This window comes from Sciurus carolinensis, chromosome 17, assembly GCF_902686445.1.
Source record: "Sciurus carolinensis chromosome 17, mSciCar1.2, whole genome shotgun sequence".
NCBI classification, from domain to species: Eukaryota; Metazoa; Chordata; class Mammalia; order Rodentia; family Sciuridae; genus Sciurus; species Sciurus carolinensis.
This window is the reverse complement of record NC_062229.1, coordinates 57,034,412-57,051,745: the sequence shown is the minus strand read 5'-3', so window position 1 is coordinate 57,051,745 and position 17,334 is coordinate 57,034,412. Positions and strand designations below refer to the sequence as shown.

The window sequence follows — 17,334 nt, the reverse complement described above, 5'->3', positions numbered from 1 at the left end:
CTATTCCCATTGACAGTGCAAGATCTGATAGGTTTTTTCGTTTGTTTGTTTGTTTTTGTTTTCTTCGTACCAGGGATTGAACTCAGGGGTGTTTAACCACTGATCTACATTCCCAGCCCTTTGATTTTGTATTTTATTTAGAGACAGGGTCTCACTGAGTTGCTTAGGGCCTCACTAAGTTGCTGAGGCTCGCTTTGAAATCTCGATCCTTCTGCCTCAGCCTCCTGAGCCACTAGGATTACAGGCATGCACCACTGTGCCCGGCACTGATGTTTTATCTTTTTCAATAACTACAAAATTGCCTGAGGAATTTCCTGGTAAATTCTGGGTACAAGAGCTGGGAGTGTGGCTCAGTGGTAGAGCACTTACTAGCATGTGCAAAGCCCTGGGTTGGATCCTCAGCACTGAACAGGAAGAAGGAACTGCTGGGCACAATTTGTGCTGCTCAGAGGACTTGCCATCAAGGGGTAAGCAAAGTCACCACAGAGTGAAAGGGATTCGAACAAATCTGAACATCACAGATCTCACATAAACTGATGAATATGGGAAAGTGTCAGCTTTTCCAAGACTCTTCCACATCTCAGAAAGTCCTTAAAATGTGCTGAGGGCTAGTGTGAATTCTGACTCCCGAGCTGCAGGAAGTTATTATACCGTGTACCTTTGGACTAGGAATTCAAGCATTTCAGTCCACAGGCTCTGAAACTGGAAGTGGCAACACTGAACAGCCAGTAAGTTTGAGGAAAAAAGAAACCTCCCTGCTTTGTGGGTACCTGCCATGGATGTCACCCTCAGTTCCAAGGGAAGCTCCACCAGGCTCCATTTCATTCAATAGGAAAATAAAGTATCGGGTGGAGCATGATCCATGTAGCAAGGTTTGGATTTCTTACAGAGAACTGTGCACTTTGTCTGATGAGGTCAAATAAAGCCAGGCCCTCGCTAAAAAGACCAGAATGCTTCCTGATGGCAATGCTTTTAAAGAGATAAGGAGCAGACAATTATTCTTATCTCAGCAACACCCTTCATTTTACAAAAGACTTGACCCAGCATTTCTTTAAAAGGGCAGTTACTCTGCCTGCAGGTATTTATTAATAGAATGCTTTATTCTATTAATAAATGAAAGTGACCCCAGGGGAAGGCTGAAGACAGAAAGAGGCCTAGTTCCTTGTGATCCAGGAACTACCCATGACTGAAAAAGCAGAAAACCAACTAAAGGGTGTAACAGAGTTTGCCAAACCATGGGTCCCACACAACTGATGGCTTGTGAGATGATTTTAGGGAGTGGGGGCACATAAAGTAATGCCCCAGGGTACACAGCATCAGCTACACTGATATACATTTTAAGAGAGTCACTTCTTTTTTATTTTATTTTGTGGTACCAGAGATTGAACCCAGGGGCACTTAACCCCTGAACCAAATCCCCAGTCCTTTTTATTTTTTTGTGTTGAAACAAGGTCTCACTAAGTTGCTTAGGGCCTCGCTAAGTTGCTGAGGCTGGTTTGGAACTTGCAATCTTCTGCCTCAGCCTCCTGTAGCTAGCATTATAGGCGCTTTTCAGTTCAGGTCCTGTTTAGGTCAAAGATCAACTCTCAGGATCTGACCCTCGGGCCTCTTGGAGGTATTCAGCTAGTCAGTAAAACTGTTCCATTTTATTTATTTTTATGGATATTTTCCAGTTATGGTAGGGATGCAAATTAATATCAAAGAGAAATTTAAGCCAGGCACCATGGCATATGCCTATGATCCCAGGAGCTCAGGAGGCTGAGGCACGAGGATCAAAAGTTCAAAGCCAGCCTCAGCAACTTAGTGAGGCCCTAAACAACTTAGCGAGACCCTGTCTCTAAATAAAATAAAAAGGGCTGGGATGCAGCTGAGTGGTTCAATCCCCAGTACCAAAAAAAAGGAGGGAGGGAGGAAGGGAGGGAGGGAGGGAGGAAGGAAGGAAGGAAGGAAGGAAGGAAGGAAGGAAGGAAGGAAGGAAGGAAGGAAGGAGAAGAAAAAGAAATTTAAGTAAAAAGAAATTAATTTAAAAAATAAATGCTAACTAGGTGACACATGGATACGAGAAAACCATGACATGGCGTACACAAGGCTGCAGCTGAGGGGCAGATGCATGGGACCCATAGCACTGGGCTGGGGATTGTTCTAGCCAGCTGTCTCCTACTGGGTTCTTCCACACATCAGCTGCAAGACCTTGTTTTCCTCATCTATAAAGTGAGAACATTCAACCAAATCATCTTGTCTGTTCTTTCCTACTCTGGTAACTTCAACATTTCTGAAATTATGCCAGGCAATTAAAGAGTAGAAGCTGGCTTGTCCTCTCCAGAATCTTGTCCCCTATATTTTCCCAGAAGCTAAAACAGTAGCTAGCAGACATCTGGTGCTTAAATAATGTTCATGCCTGATTTAATAAACTGAAAAAGAAAAACACTCTTTTTACATGGCTGTTGTATAAGGTGAGGCACCCAGGGGTGTGTGAAGTGAGGTAATGTCAAGCTGGCCATCATGGGAGGGAAACACACTGTCACATCCCATGCCAGAGCCTGCCACTCAACCTCCTCTGCCACCTGTTAACACCCAAGCTGTGCATCTGGGACCTGTATCTTTGAACACAGGAACAAAGATTAATTGAACAAGAGATGTTAGTGGATCCTGATAAAACACAGCATGAGGGAAAGGGAGATATTCTGGGGTTAGAAGTCAGGCACAACATTTCACTGTTCTCTTTCAATGTTCTGAGTTTGAAAACTGGAGTTCTTAAGCTACAGTCCCTTAATCTTCAGAGTCTAAAGCAAAATCCAAGAATAAACAGAATGTAAAGCACCTTCTTAGAATCCTGCCTTTCTCTAGATGTCTACGTACAGTTCATCAAATTTGACAAACTAAAGTTTTGCTCCCTCCCAAATAACAATGGTTGCCATGACAACAACAAAAACAATAACCGTGACCCTCAGCAAAGACATAAGAGCATCGACCTCCATCTACTGATGATTCTGTGCTTGGTCTCAGGAACAGGCTCACATAATTTTCCCACTTTAAAGATGGAAAAACTGAGGCTTTAAGAAGTTAACAAATGCCCCAAGTCTCCCAGTTGGTAAGTGCTATGGCCTGCATTTTAACCCTCTCCAGTGGATCTCCCTAGTTCATGCTACCTTTGCCTTTGCACAGCTTGCTGTAGCAGATATTTGTTGTGCATCAGTTATGCACAAGGCGCAGAGTTTGATGTCCCCACGGGCATTCTCTGTACTTCCTTAGACCTGTTCCAACAGCAATGAGCATGTTAACAACTTTACAAATTGCCAGTTGGCGTGCTCCCTGTCCTTGCTGGTGTTTTTAAAACTATTGGGTGCTGCTTATGATTTTTTTTCTTTAATTGTGCAATATTAAAGAATTCTCCCCACAATGTTTTCCACTAGAAAAACACTATGTTCTTGAAATGAGTTTCAGTCCCCAGCTGTTAAATAGTGCTGCATCTACCCACACTGATCTCTGGAACAAGTTCTTGGAAAGAAAAACGAAGTCCTCAAAACTATCCCTAAAGATCACCAGCTAAAAAGATGCAGTAGGACTGGGGACATAGCTCAGTTGGTAGAGTGCTTACGTAGCATATACAAGTCCCTGGGTTCAATCCCCAGCACCACCAAAAATAAAAAATAAAAATAAAAAAATAGAAAAGACGCAGTGAAGATTATCTTGTGTGGAAGCCCCAGAATTCATGCAACAAAGTAACTTGAGAAATGGACTATTCTAGTTCCTTGTCATATGCATCTTCTCTATCACAGAAGAAAATCCACTGAAATTTCCAAACGAGCAAGTTGGCTTGCACCAGTTATGACTGAAAGTATGGCAAAGCCCCCAGGATTACTGCCCATGGGTGCTCACCTCTGCCCTCTTCTTACTGTCTCCCCATCTGAACGGAACGCTGAATCCATTTCTCTGTAATCTGCTGTTCCATCAATGGCTACTGAAGCAAGCCAAGGCTGAATATGCCTGGCGAGGGTACCACGAGGCTCCTTCACTCTCTCCCCTGGATAGTCCCATAATGCTCTCCTTGCTCCCTCCTAACTTCCATCTTCCAGTGCTCTCCTCTGCAAGGAGTTTGAAAAATCAACATACCCAATGGGACTTCCTTCCAGACTTTTCCAAATGCCTGCTTGACCACACCGATGACGCACCAATGATCCAACGGTCCTGCAATGCCTCATGCACATCTCTCCGCACTTCTCCCGACTCACTGATATCTGTACCCCCACTGGCCTTGCCTCCTAGACGCCAAGGCATCTTCCACTCTTCCCATCGCTTCCCCTCATCACTCCAGCTATGCAATAGCAGAGAGGTGCTATCTCTGAAGCCAACTCATCTGAATCTACACAAGTTGCCATTTAAGTTAAAATTAATTAAATTCAATTAAATCTGAAATTCAGTTCTCATTCCCCATCAGGTGTAGGACTTCCTGTCAATCAGACACACTCCCTCTGCTGAACTCCCATTCCGACACAAACTATTCTTTCACATCTTGTATTCTTCCACCACCAGCTCCAGGAGGAATCGCTCATTTACACCAGGGATTGGGCTGCACTGGTCAAATGTCTACCAAATAACATGTGAACCACCCCATAGGGTCCCAGGCCCACTTCCCAGTTCTGACCCCCCATTTCTGCCTGCACCAACTAACCAGCTCTCTGCCCCACGCCAGCCCCACACAGCCTCTGGTCAGTGGAGCACCCTGCCATCCTGGCTACCTGATGAACTTTTTTTGTGTCTCCAGAGCCAGTTCCAGTACCATATTCCAGCACCATGGCCTAAGTATAGGCCTTCTAGAATCCCTTCACATCAGAGTTCTGCTCCTGGCTCAGTCTCAGAGAACTCTTTATAGGGGTGGTGGTGGATTTTGAAGTTTTGAAAGACTCCAGGAGCCCAGTCCCTTCCCATCAGTCCCAGAGAACCACCTATACAGGTGGCCTGCATAGGGTGGAGGGAGCTCAGAGGCAGCCCAGCCTCAGGAAGGGGTACTTTGTTGTCTGTGGTGTTAAAAATCCGTATTTTCTGGGTGCGGTGGCACACACCTGTAATCCTAGTGGCTGGGGAGGCTGAGGCAGGAGCATCATGAGTTTGAGGCCAGACTCAGCAACTTAGTGAGGGCCTGAGCAACTCAGTGAGACCCTGTCTCTAAATAAATATAAGGAAGAGCTGGGGATGTGGCTCAGTGGTAAAGCACCACAGGTTCAATCCCCAGTACCAAAGGGGGGGAAAAATTTATACTTACTCTTCAAAGAGTGCAGCTTTCTTTCCAAACTGCTACTGGCTTTGGCAGGAGCTAAAAATGAGATTCTGGAATCACAAGAAATAAGATGACAAAGCATTAAATCATCTTAGGGAATATGAACAGATTGCTAGGAGCAGCCAAATGGCTGGCTGAATAGATCAAAGCTGCGAGGCAGGTGCAAACATCCTGTGGCCTTATAGTCTGCCCCTGACTCAGGCCACCTCCCCAATTAGGCAAAAGTGCACAGAGGGCGAGGCATCTCTGATAATGAGTCAGGCCTAGGAAAGGGCTGCAGGGCAAAGAAAAAAGCAGGTGGAGTCAAACAGGGAATGTACCGCAGGACAGCCGGGTTCCCAGGGTGGGAAACAATAATGAGGAGACCAGCTGTACTTGGCTCTAGGCCTACAAGCGTAACAAAGAACCTCAAATAAAGACAGAGAACTCTCCTTCCCCTTGAGACCAGGGCTTCCCTAAACATTGTATTCAGGAAGTTATGGAGGAAGGGTGGGAACCAAAGGGCCATAGGGTTATTGGTGTGATACGGATGGGGGGGAACAGTGCTACGCGCACAGGGCTGGCCAGAAGCACAGAGAAACTGGCAAAGGCTCCGTGACAGGAGTGTGAGGCCATGGGCAAGGGAAAATAAAGCCACAGAACCCCAGGACTGTTTCAAATAGGTCAGTGTTAACCATGAAACGTCTAGAAGAAATCATGAGAACTGTTTTACAATGCCTCCATGGGGAAGGCTTTTCTAAGAGAAGCATGAAAACCAGAAGCCATAACAAAACATCACTATTACAAAATATCTTTTACATTGTTATTATCATTACAAAAGAGTAAGAAGCTGATGACATAAAACTGTTTGTTTTACGCTTCTAGGAATTGAACCCAAGGCCTGCTGCATCAGATTCAGGGAATCATATGAAAAAAGATGCCAAAGCATTGAATCACTGAGGCCCACTCCGCCAAGCGCTCTACCGCTGAGCTATATGCCCAGCCCTTCTCATTTCATTTTGAAACAGGGTCTCAGCTGCTCTGGCTGACCTCAAACTTGCAATCCTCCTGCCTCGGCTTCCTAAGCAGCTGAGATTACAAGTGTGCATTACTGCAACTGGTTAAAGCTGCTTTTTAAACATCCACTCAAAAGTGATACCATAAACAAGATTAAAATATGTCAACACATATCGAAGGCAAGAGACTAATTTCCTTAATGTATAAAATGCTCCTACAAATCAAGAAGAACAAAATCTAGCAAAACAAGATGAGCAAATAATCTGCCTTAATAACATACCAGAAAGGAAATTGGAATGACCCCTAAACTTAGAAGATTCTCAATCCCATTTAAAAGAGGCTAATTAGGTCTACAGGTTTGTGGTGGTCTTTATCTGACAAAGGACAAAAAGTTTAGTAACAGACTGTATGCCTGAGGCCATTGTAGAACCGATGCTCTCATATCACATACATATCTACACTCTCAGCCAGGTGCACTGGTGCACGCCTGTAATCCCAGCAGCTCAGGAGGCTGAGGCAGGAGGATCTCAAGTTCAAAGCCAGCCTCAGCAACTTAGCAAGGTCCTGAGCAACTCAGTGAGACCCTGTCTCTAAATAAAAAATAAAAAAGGGCTGAGGATGTGGCTCAGTGGTTAAGCACTCCTCGGTTTGTACACACCCTTCAACAAAGTTCATCTATGGCAAATCTGTGGCCATGGGAAATTCACCTGCCTTTGACCTAAGAAAACTTTTTTCTTCTAGGAATTTACCTATATTTATATCTCAACATATGTAAGAATACATTTGTGCAAGATTATTCATTGCAGTATCATTTATACCATAATAAAAGATTGGAAATAATTCACATGTCCACTTACAGGACAACCTGGTAAGTAAAGGATGGTATACCTTTACAAAAAAATATTACATACAAGCATCAAAAACAAATAAAAACTAAATATAAGGGAGTTCAATTTTTCCCCATAGGTAATGCCCTCCAAGATACATTGTTAACACAAAAAAGTAAGGAACAGAAGACAGAAGATAGAATAACACCATTTGTATTTTTTAAAAAAAGAGTGAGAGAGAATGTATATGCTATGATTACATATGTATGAAATGATTCTGCATGGATACACAAGAAAGAAACTGGGACTATTGCCAGCTCTGGGAAGGGAAATGGGGTTCTGGAGGCAGAGATGAGAGTAAAATTTTTCACTGATACTCTTTTTGTAAATTTTGAATTGCTACTGTGTACAGGTATTAAGGAGTTTTTTTTTCCCTAATAATTAAGAGATACAATATAGCCGAGCACAGTGGTGCACGCTTGTAATCCCAGTGGCTCGGGAGGTTGAAGCAGGAGAATCAAGAGTTCAAAGTCAGCCTCAGTAATTTAGTGAGGCCCTAAGCAACTCAGTGAGACCCCATCTCTAAATAAAATATAAAGAAGGGATGGTGTTGTGTCTCAGTGGTAGAGTGCTTGCCTTGCATGTGTGAGGAACTGGGTTCAATTCTCAGCACTGCACGGATATAAATAAATAAAATAAAAATCCATTGACGACTAAAAAATATTTTTTCTAAAAAAAAAAAGGGTTGGGGATGTTGGCTCAGTGGTTAAGCACCCCTGGGTTCAATCCTTAGTAACAACAACAACAACAACAAAATACAATATAAACTCAAATAAAATGGTCTATCTTGAAGCCAGGCATGGAGGTGTGCACCTGTAACCCCAGCTACTCAGAAGCCTGAAGCAGGAGGATCACAAGCCAGCCTGGACAAGTTAGTGAGATTTTATTTCAAAATAATGTTTAAAAGGGCTGGGGATGTAACTTAGTGGTGCCACGCTTGACTGTCATTGGTTTCAATTCCCAGTACTGTTTTTAAAAAGTCTGTACTGTATTGTTCAACACAGTAGCCATTAATCACATGTGGCTATTTAAGTTCATTAAAATTAAATAAAATTTAAAATTCAGCTCCTTAGCTGTACCAGTCACATGTCAAATGCTTAATAGCCACAGGTGGTTTTGTGGTTATCATACTGGAAAATGAAAATACAGACCATTTTAATTATCACCAAAAGTCCTACTGGTCAGTCCTGAACTTCTTTTCTTTTTTTGGTACTGGGGATTGAACCCAAGGGCGCTTAACCACTGAGAGACATCCCCAGCCCGTTTTTGTATTTTATTTAGGGACAGGGTATCACAGAGCTGCTAAGGGCCTTGAGAAGTTGCTGATGCTGGCTTTGAACTCACAATCCTCCTACCTCAGCCTCCTGAGCTACTAGGATTTCAGGCCTGTGTCACCACACTCAGCTCAGTCCTGAACTTTATACTAGTTCAAAAGGCCCATGAGAGACAGCAGCCAAGCCTTAATAATTTCTCATGAGAGGAGAAACACAAATTTGAATGTTGTTACAGTGAAAAAAATCCATCATGTCTGCATATGGGTTGGGAGGCCTGAGGCTAGGGGACTCCTGTCCTATGCCACTGTCCAGAGGTTAAGTCTGCCTGGCAAGAACTTTACACTTTAAGGATCAAAGTTCAGCACTCTAAGATAGAAAATGATAAGAATCTTCGATTTTGGAACTACATGACCTGGAATTACACAACCATGAACGGCCATAAATTCCTATCTTCTTTGTGGTGGAGAGGGACTGACGAGAGGAATCACTGTCCTACTTTACAAAGTACCAGCAACAGGTTCTCCTTGGGGTCCTTGCTCAAGAACCAGCTGGCCCATAGTTGCCTTCCTGCTTCTGCCACCAGGGCAGCACTAGACAAGAGAAGCAGCCCAGCCAGGCTGGGCCTGTGGGTGGAAGATCAGAAAAGATCAGAAAGTCCTGCTACCCAGTCCTCTGGAGAAGTCACAGCCAGAGGAGGGAAAAGGCAGAGTAATCAGGGGCTTATTTGGAAGGTAGAAGGCTGGTCTATCCTGTGGCACAGCTTTTTAAAAGTCATATTAAAGCTGGGCACAGTGGCACATGCCTGTAATCCATCCCACCACTTGGGAGGCTAAGGCAGGTGGATCTCAAGTTCAAAGTCAACTCCACAACTTAGCCAGGCCCTAAGCAACTCAGTGAGGCCCTATCTCTAAATAAAAATACAAAAAAGGGCTGGAGATGTGACTCAGTGGTAAAGTGTCCCCTGGATTTAATTCCTGGTAACAAAAATATAAGTCTTATTGGCCACGAAGCAAGACAATGAAACACACTATATGTCCTGGCCTAGCCTAGTACCTCAAAAACCTCAAGACTCTTGGGCCAAGATGTGTGGGTTATGACAGTCTGAAAGAACCACCTACTTGAAATTTTGTTTTAAACAAGACAGCACTACTGAAATGTAAGCCAGTCTGCTGCTGGTTAAAACAGAAGTCAAAGTCACTTGACCCTTTATTTCCAAGGACCCTAATGTCTTCAGGCTGTAGAGGAGCCCACAACGAGCCTTCATCCCCCTCAAAGTAAAATACTAGAAACACCATCATGTAAGCCACTATGTTCCCCATGACTAAAAGGAATTAAAATAGCCCTGTATGTGCATGGGTTAGAGCAGAGGCCTAAACTAGAACCTGGGCACCCACAGACATTCTCCCATTGACTAAACCTACTCTCCTAAATAAAGGAAAAACTAGGAGATCAGGAGTCATCTCTAAAGATGGAGCTGGCCTGCAGCATTTTCTAGCTATAGAAGCAAAGCTGGTGTTAAACGAAAACAGGGTCCCGTTAATACAAGGTGGCGAGGTTTAGGGCAAGATTTCTGGCTTCCTGCAAAAAGTCTAGCATTGGGGGCCCACTGTGAGTTGGCTCCCCCACCTTCTTTCTAGCCAGAATTCCTCCCCGGACCCAGGAGGCGGTCTCCGTTACCCAGGAAAATGAAAGAGACTTGGTGAAGTCACACTCGAAACCTCATGGTTAGGAGTGAAACACTGTTTTGTTTGGAACTTTATCCAAATGAAAAAGATCAAATTCAAAAATCACCATTTCAATAGCTATATTAAACCCACATCAGGTGGTAATTATCATCCCGGGCTAATTCTTAGGACAAAGAATTAGCTTCATGTAGATTCCTTCACTGTATGAAAAATCCTTCCAAGTTCAATCTGGCTATCGTGGCACTATCAGAAAGAAAGAGGTCCCTTTTGCAAACCTATCTCATGGCTTCATTGGTTTCTCAGGGGCCTCTCAGGCTTCTGGCTTCTAAGTCTCTGTCCCTTCCCTTCCTCGATGGTTGACAGGTCTCACACTGCCAGGTGTGAGACCTGTCAACTATCTGCTTTGACGTCCTTCAGGTGATCCTCTAGCATTGCTTGCTCTTAGCAAAATCTTGTCTTTTGCAAGAGTTTCAATCTCACTTTTCACTGTCTGTCTTACACTTACAAAACATCCTATGGGGGCTGGGGTTGTGGCTCAGTGGTAGAGCATTTACCTAGCATGTGTGAGACCCTGGGTTCAATCCTCAGCACTACATAAAAATAAATAAATAGATAAAATAAAGGTATTGTGTCCATTTACAACTGAAAAATTTTTTAAAAAATCCTATGACTTGGGGAAACTAGATGAACAAGATACAGATGCTCCTGGGGCCTGGCTGGTCCCAAGGTGGAGAACAGACAGAATGGGACCTAACATTGTACACGCAAGTACATAAGTGAACGTCTCCCTGGTGTGAAATCTGTTTCCCATCTACAACCTGGAAACTTGGGGAATCAGTACTAGACACACTGATGATCGGACACTCTTGTGAATGTCCTGGATGGACTTTCTGCTCTCCTCCACTGTCCCCACTCTCTCGACCAGCAAGACACCCTCTCCCTACCCCATCTACTCCTTTAAAACTCTTCTGGCAGAGCAGTTGGCTCCCTTAGCCTTTCCTGGGCACCGAACAACTGCCCCCTCATCCTCCTGCCCAGGGTGTGTGCAAATCTCATGACATCTGTGGCTTGTCCCTTGTGGTAGGAACACCGGCTATACCCTCCACAGGATGCCAACTCCTCCAAGTTAAGTCTGACCACATCATTGGATCTCCACAGTCCTCAACATCCACAGGGTCTTGCACTTGGTGGTATTTGATAAATACCAAACAACAGGATGGAAAGTCAAAATACCACCAGCTGCTCAGAGAGGAAACAAGTCATAAATCAACACGCTTCCCGGCCAGTGTCAACGTGGGCTGTTCTGTTCTTACAGCAACTGACACCATGAAGAGTCATCAGAGCAGCATGGCTAGAGGCTCCAGTCCAGATGGGGAGCTGGGACCCAGAGAGGTGAAGCAAGCTACCCAACATCACACAACTTTCTCCTCCTCTGCCCCAATTCACCCAGTGGTTTGCTGTGGCCCTCACCATGAGGTGCAAGGCCACGTAGGATTTGGTGCCTGACCATCTCGCAAACATCATTTTCTTCTGTCACTCCCCAACTCCCCACACCTCTTTCCTGGACAGATCTGCAACCCCAGACACACTCTGCCCTTCCACACCTCCAATGCATGGATTCCCCTCTCACCAGGTGAACTCCGAGTATCTACCAGTCCTGGATGTTAACATGCTTTTGCCATCTGCAAATGCTTCTCTGAGGATTTGGTTTTGTACTTGGAAAACCTGGGTTCACTCTCTGCTCTGCAACTGGCCAGCCATGAGAACTTGAACCTCTTAGAACATCAGTGTGGGGACAAACTGAGATAATGAGATGGTACAAGCAACCGATTCAGAGCGGTGACTGGTGCGTTTTGAGCTCCCTCTGCTCAGCTGGGAAGATCCTGCCTGCCCTCCTGGCAGTTAGGCAGCCCTGCCACACCGCAGTCCCCTGCCTTGACCTGCTCAGGGGCTGTCCAGATGCTTGAGAGCTCTGTGGGCAGCATTTAGGCCACTGTCTCCATAATCAGGAGTCTTGCCTGTCACTCAGTCCCCAGATGTCATCATGCATAGGGTTGGCATCCAAGTCTGGGTACATCATCCCATGCCAACAGTCAAACAGCCAAAGCTTCTGGAAACTGCCTCAGACGAAGGCTGCTGTTACTTTAGGTAATGACTTAACAAGACAAGGATCCCAGCCTGCAGCAGATCAGGACCTTGGCCCACACTTCCCTGAGCACTGTCTGCTCCCCTGAATCAGCAGTTTGCTGGGCACGGCTCCAGAGAGCCACTGAAGCCTAGGACAAACCCAAGTGCATCCAGCCACAGGCAGCGACAGCCATCTGGGCTCTGGGACAGGGAAGGTTGAACTGGTCCAGAGGGCTTCTCAGGGCTTGATCTGGGAGAATACTTTCATCTTCTGTGAAGAGGCAACTACATGCAAGGTCAGAAAGGACTCTGATGCTGTGAAAACCATGTGCGGCATAGGTTGCTCTACTATGGCACAAGTGACGATGGGGGCAATAATTGTTGTGGGGCTGTCCTGTGCATTGTAGGATACTTAGCAGCATGATTGGCCTCTACCTACTGATGCCTCTACCTACAGTCAGGACAATCAAAAATGTCTCCAGTCGGCACGGTGGCCCACGCCTGTAATCCCAGCACCTCGGGAGGCTGAGGCAGGAGGATTGAAAGTTCAAAGCCAGCCTCAGCAACTTAGTGAGACCCTGTCTCTACATAAAACACACAATAGGGCTGGGAATGTGGCTCAGTGGTCAAGCACCCCTGAGTTCAATCCGCAATACAAAAAAAAAAAAAAAAAAAAAAAGTCTCCAGACCTCCAGACACTGACTCTTCTAGAAGAAACAAAATTGCTCCACTCCAACCCTAGTCTCATCACTGCAGTAAATGCGAGGAACACTGAGGCCACTCAATCTACTCTGAAACTCCTTTATGCAGGCCACAGGATTTTTGTTTAAATTCAGGGTCTTAAGGCAGTTCTTAACCCACTTGAATCCCGTGGGGAGCTTTTACAAAATTCTAATCCCTGGGCCTAGCCCCAGAGATCAGATTCAGCTAGTCTGGGGCAGAGCCAGGACAGGGGTATTTTTTTTTTTTTTAATGTCCCTAGGTGGTTCTAATGTGCAGCTAGGATGGAAAAGCACCACCCTGGGACATTTCATTTGACTCCTCTCCTCTCCCTGTCCTCTGACTCTGGCAGTGATAAAGGCCAGTGAGGCAAAGAGGGTCTTATTCACCTCCCCAGTCCTGATGACTGTTTCTGGTCAGGAAGAATGGAACTTAAAAGCCAGGCATGCAATCCCAGTAGCTCAGGAGGCTGAGGCAGGAGGATTGAGAGTTCAAAGCCAGCCCCAGTCACTCAGGGAGGCCCTAAGCAACTCAGTGAGACCCTGTCTCTAAATAAAATACAAAAAAGGGTTGGGGATGTGGCTCAGTGGTTAAGCACCCCTGGGTTCAATTCCAGGTACCAAAAAAAAAAGGAATTTAACCCCATCATTCAGCAGCTTTCCCATGGCCTTACTGCACCCCACAAAATGGTTACTTCTGCTTGGCCTGTACTCCCTTGCCTGCCTCCTAAGTACAGTCAATGTGAGCCATTTATTAATGATTTAATCTAGCTCTTATGATTCAAAGTAGCGGTCAACTACTGCTATTCTTCATAATAGCTGGCTGGCATCGATTGACTGTCTACCACACACTGAGCCCTGTGCATTATTTTAGCTAAGGATTACCACTGCCCTCTGAAGCAGGTACTGTTTCCAAAAGCTGAGGCTCAGAGAAGTTAAGTAACTTGTCCAGGGATACACAGTAGAGCAAGTGGTAAAGGGGAGATCTGGGCCCAGCCTGCCTGATTTTGCAGTGGAAATCCCTTGAGTTATAAACAAAAGCAAACATGCAATGTTACAATGGTAGGTACCAGGCAAAATAATTCTCCCTGAGATCAGACTGAAACTCAGTGAGAGGGGCTAGTGATGCAGGATTCAGAAATCCTGGGTCTATTTTTTACTTCAGGAACCATTCCACCTGCCATGGTCCTCCCCGTGCCCCTTCTCTCTCCCCCTCTTTCAGTCCTAGGGCTTGAACAGACAGGTAGAGAGAAGGGCCTTGGGGAGCCCTTTGGGTACTGTCAGCACAACTGCACCCAAGGGGACAAGACAGATGCACACAGTGGAACTTTCCAAATGCCACCATGAGGGTGGGAGGCAGGAAACACTTTCAGCTGGGGAGGAGAGAAATCAGGGAAGTGTTCCTGGAGGGATCTGCAGAGCTGCTGAGCTGCACCCTAGAGGGCAGTAAGAGTTAGGCATCAGAGATTTCTGGGAGGACATCCCTGAGGAGGAAGGGCCTAGGCAAAGGCAGCCCATGGAGAAGAAGTGTGTTCACCTGCCTGGGGTACAGCAAAGGAAGCAGGGAGGGAGGAAATGGTCTTCAAGGGCCCAGGCGAAGGGACTGGAGCAGTAGAGGGTGCCCAGGAAGCAACCCATTAACCACCTCAGGACCCCATCTGCACCCCTGCCCTGGCACTTTCCAGTTGTGTGGCCTCAAGCAAGTCCCTTCTCTTCTTTAGGTCACAGTGTCCCAGAAGAGGGCATCAAAGATCCCTTGGTGGTCTGAAAAATTAGCTAATTAACTAATTTATTTATTTTTGTGGTGCTGGGGATCGATCAAACCCACAGTCTCACACCTATTAGGCAAGTACTTGACCACTGAGCTACATTCCCCAGCCCCAGACCCAATTTTCAAAAAATAAATTCGTGCTAAGAACACAAATTATTTCTAATTTCCTATATTTTAAAAATACCGATAATGCACAAAGCCCTGGGTATGAAAAAAAAAATGAATAAATAAAAAATAAGCAGGGCATGGTGGCACACACCTGAAATCCCAGCAGCTTAGGAGGCTAAGGCAGGAGGATGGAGAGTTCAAAGTCAGCCTCAGCAAGGCCCTAAGCAACTCAATGCAACCCTGTCTTTAAATAAAATACAAAAAAGGGCTGGGGATGTGGCTCAGTGGTTAAGTGCCCCTGGGTTCAATCCCTGGTACCAAAAAATAAAAATATATAAATAAATGAATAAATAATAAAGAGAAAAATGTTGATAAGAATCGTTAATATTGGGTAAAAAGTTTAGTGGTTTAGAGTGAGGAACTGAGGTCACTCACTGTGTCCTAGAAAAAGATCACCTCTGGAAGCTTCATATATTCCCCCTGCCAAGTGGGACTAAAAGTGGCACCCAATTCAGGGTGCTGCTAAAGGGAGTAAGGCCTGTAATCTTTTAAAGGGGATTACCACCCAGCACCCAATACTTGTTTATTCTTCTATGTCAGCAATTATTAATTATAACCTTTTTCATTTTCCTTTTTGTGTGTGTGTGTGTGGTGATTGAATTCAGGGGTGCTGTACCACTGAGTTACATGCTCAGTTCTTGTGAGCATGTGTGAGAGTCTCCATAAGTTGCCCAGGCTGGCTTTCAGCTTGCATCCTCCTGCCTCAGCCTCTGGAGTTGCTTGGATTAGAGGCTGGGCCACTGCACCCACTAATTATAAACTAGTTTTAACTGGCAAGCCAGGTGCAGCCAGCCATTAGGGATTTCTGAGCAGGTAAGAGGGTGAAACGAATGCTGGCCTCCAGGTCTCAGCTTGGGCAAAACCTTCTTCTTACTGCCTCTTCTTCACTACCCAGCCTCCAGGACATAAAAAAGCCTCAAAATACATGTCCCCCCTGGACGCACAGCCTCCGGATCCTCTACCACCCTCTTCCTCCCCCATACCTCACTGTTAATGTGGCTTCCCCATGCGGCTGCAGGCTTGGGACGCAAATCTGCACGCGCTCTGCCCTGCAGCCGGCGTTACACAACCCGCATCTCTAAGGCAGCCAGGAAGCCCGGGTCCGCGTAGGCGGGATGCCAGGGAAGCCCGCGGGCACCAGGCTGTCTGGGTGGACCTGCACCCTGAATACTGGGTTTCGGGGAGGCCCCGCGAGAGGGCGAGGGAGCTGGGGCAGGTTGGGGTAAGGGTTGCTGAAAGGCTGCTGGGGAGAGGTGCTCGCGGAGAGAGATCTTGGGGGGTATGGACATCAGGGGCGACACGGGGGAGGTGACATGGAACATGATGTTGTCTGGAAAGGCGACTTCTGACCTTTCTCCTGGCAGTGGAGGCAACGGGGGTTCCAGGACCCAAACCTTCCAGGCACTGGGGGATCCGGGCTGGAGCGGGCGCGGGAGGTGGGGAGGTGGAGTGGCAGGTCACTCTGTCCCTGGGCTTCAAGAGGGTGGCAGCTCGGCCCGGGAAGCGTGCTGATGGAGGCCCACCTGGGTTCGGAAATCTCAAACCATTCCAGGCATCAAGAAAGGGGGCTGATGCCACAGCGGGAAAATGGACCAGAAAGGGAGGTGCGGGTCCAGGACCCGTTTGTACCCAGCGCGCCGCAGGATGGGGTCAGCCTAGACTCGGAAAGTGGGGGCAGGTCACGAGGCCACTGGGGCGCCCTCTTCCCTTTCCTGGGTGCTCACTCCACCACCCCGCTCCGCTCACCTGACCGCCTCAGTCGTCTGGTCCCGCCGTCCGGCGCGGCCCTCGGTCCCCAGACCCCGGCTCGGCCTTGCCACGCTCGCACTTGCGCCGCTCTCACTCCGGCCCCGCCCGGATCGACTCCTTAAAGGCGCATCGCATCTGCCCGCGTCCTCCGACAGAAAAGCCGGCCCTGCCTCCCAACTGCGTTCTGCCCTGGTCCCTGCATAGGGGATTCCCGGGTGCTAACCCCAGCTTTTCGGCGTCCCCGGCTCAAAACGTTAAACGCAGAGAGCGAGTTAGTATCCTACACCACCCGACCCCAACAACCTCTCTCCAAAGACCCAAAGCCAAGTTACAGCACAAGCACCTACTATGCTCCGGACGTCAGAAACGGATCATTCCGCCCCTAACGTGTGCACGGTGGGAAGGCATTTCTTGTTGCCTCTCTGGTTCTCTCTGTGGCGGATAACTGGCTTGAAAAGGCGCGAGTTTAGCGGTGAGGAGGCATAAGACCTCAGAAGTTTAACAGTGAGGAGGCATAAGAAGTCAGAAGGCATTGCAACTTCAGGAGTAGGGATTCCACAAGGTGAGGCCAGAAATCATGGGGCAGTGTTTATTGAGCATCTACTGTTTGCCTGTTGCTGCTAGGTGTTGCGCTCACCAAAAAGACTCAGCCAGGAGCTCTGTCCAGAGAGGGCTCCAAA

The 17,334-nt window shown here is 46.7% G+C and overlaps 1 protein-coding gene across 1 annotated transcript in view; it reads right to left on the bottom strand.

Moving 5' to 3' along the window:
- Abhd6 (abhydrolase domain containing 6, acylglycerol lipase) overlaps nt 1–16,752 on the bottom strand; it is a 44,868-nt gene extending 28,116 nt beyond the window's left edge. The window contains exons 1-2 of the mRNA XM_047532643.1: nt 16,652–16,752; nt 5,264–5,328 (exon numbers count right to left, since the gene is read on the bottom strand). The gene's annotated coding sequence lies outside the window, so the exon portion shown is untranslated. The remainder of the gene's footprint in view (nt 1–5,263; nt 5,329–16,651) is intronic.
- Between the last annotated feature and the right edge of the window lie 582 nt (nt 16,753–17,334).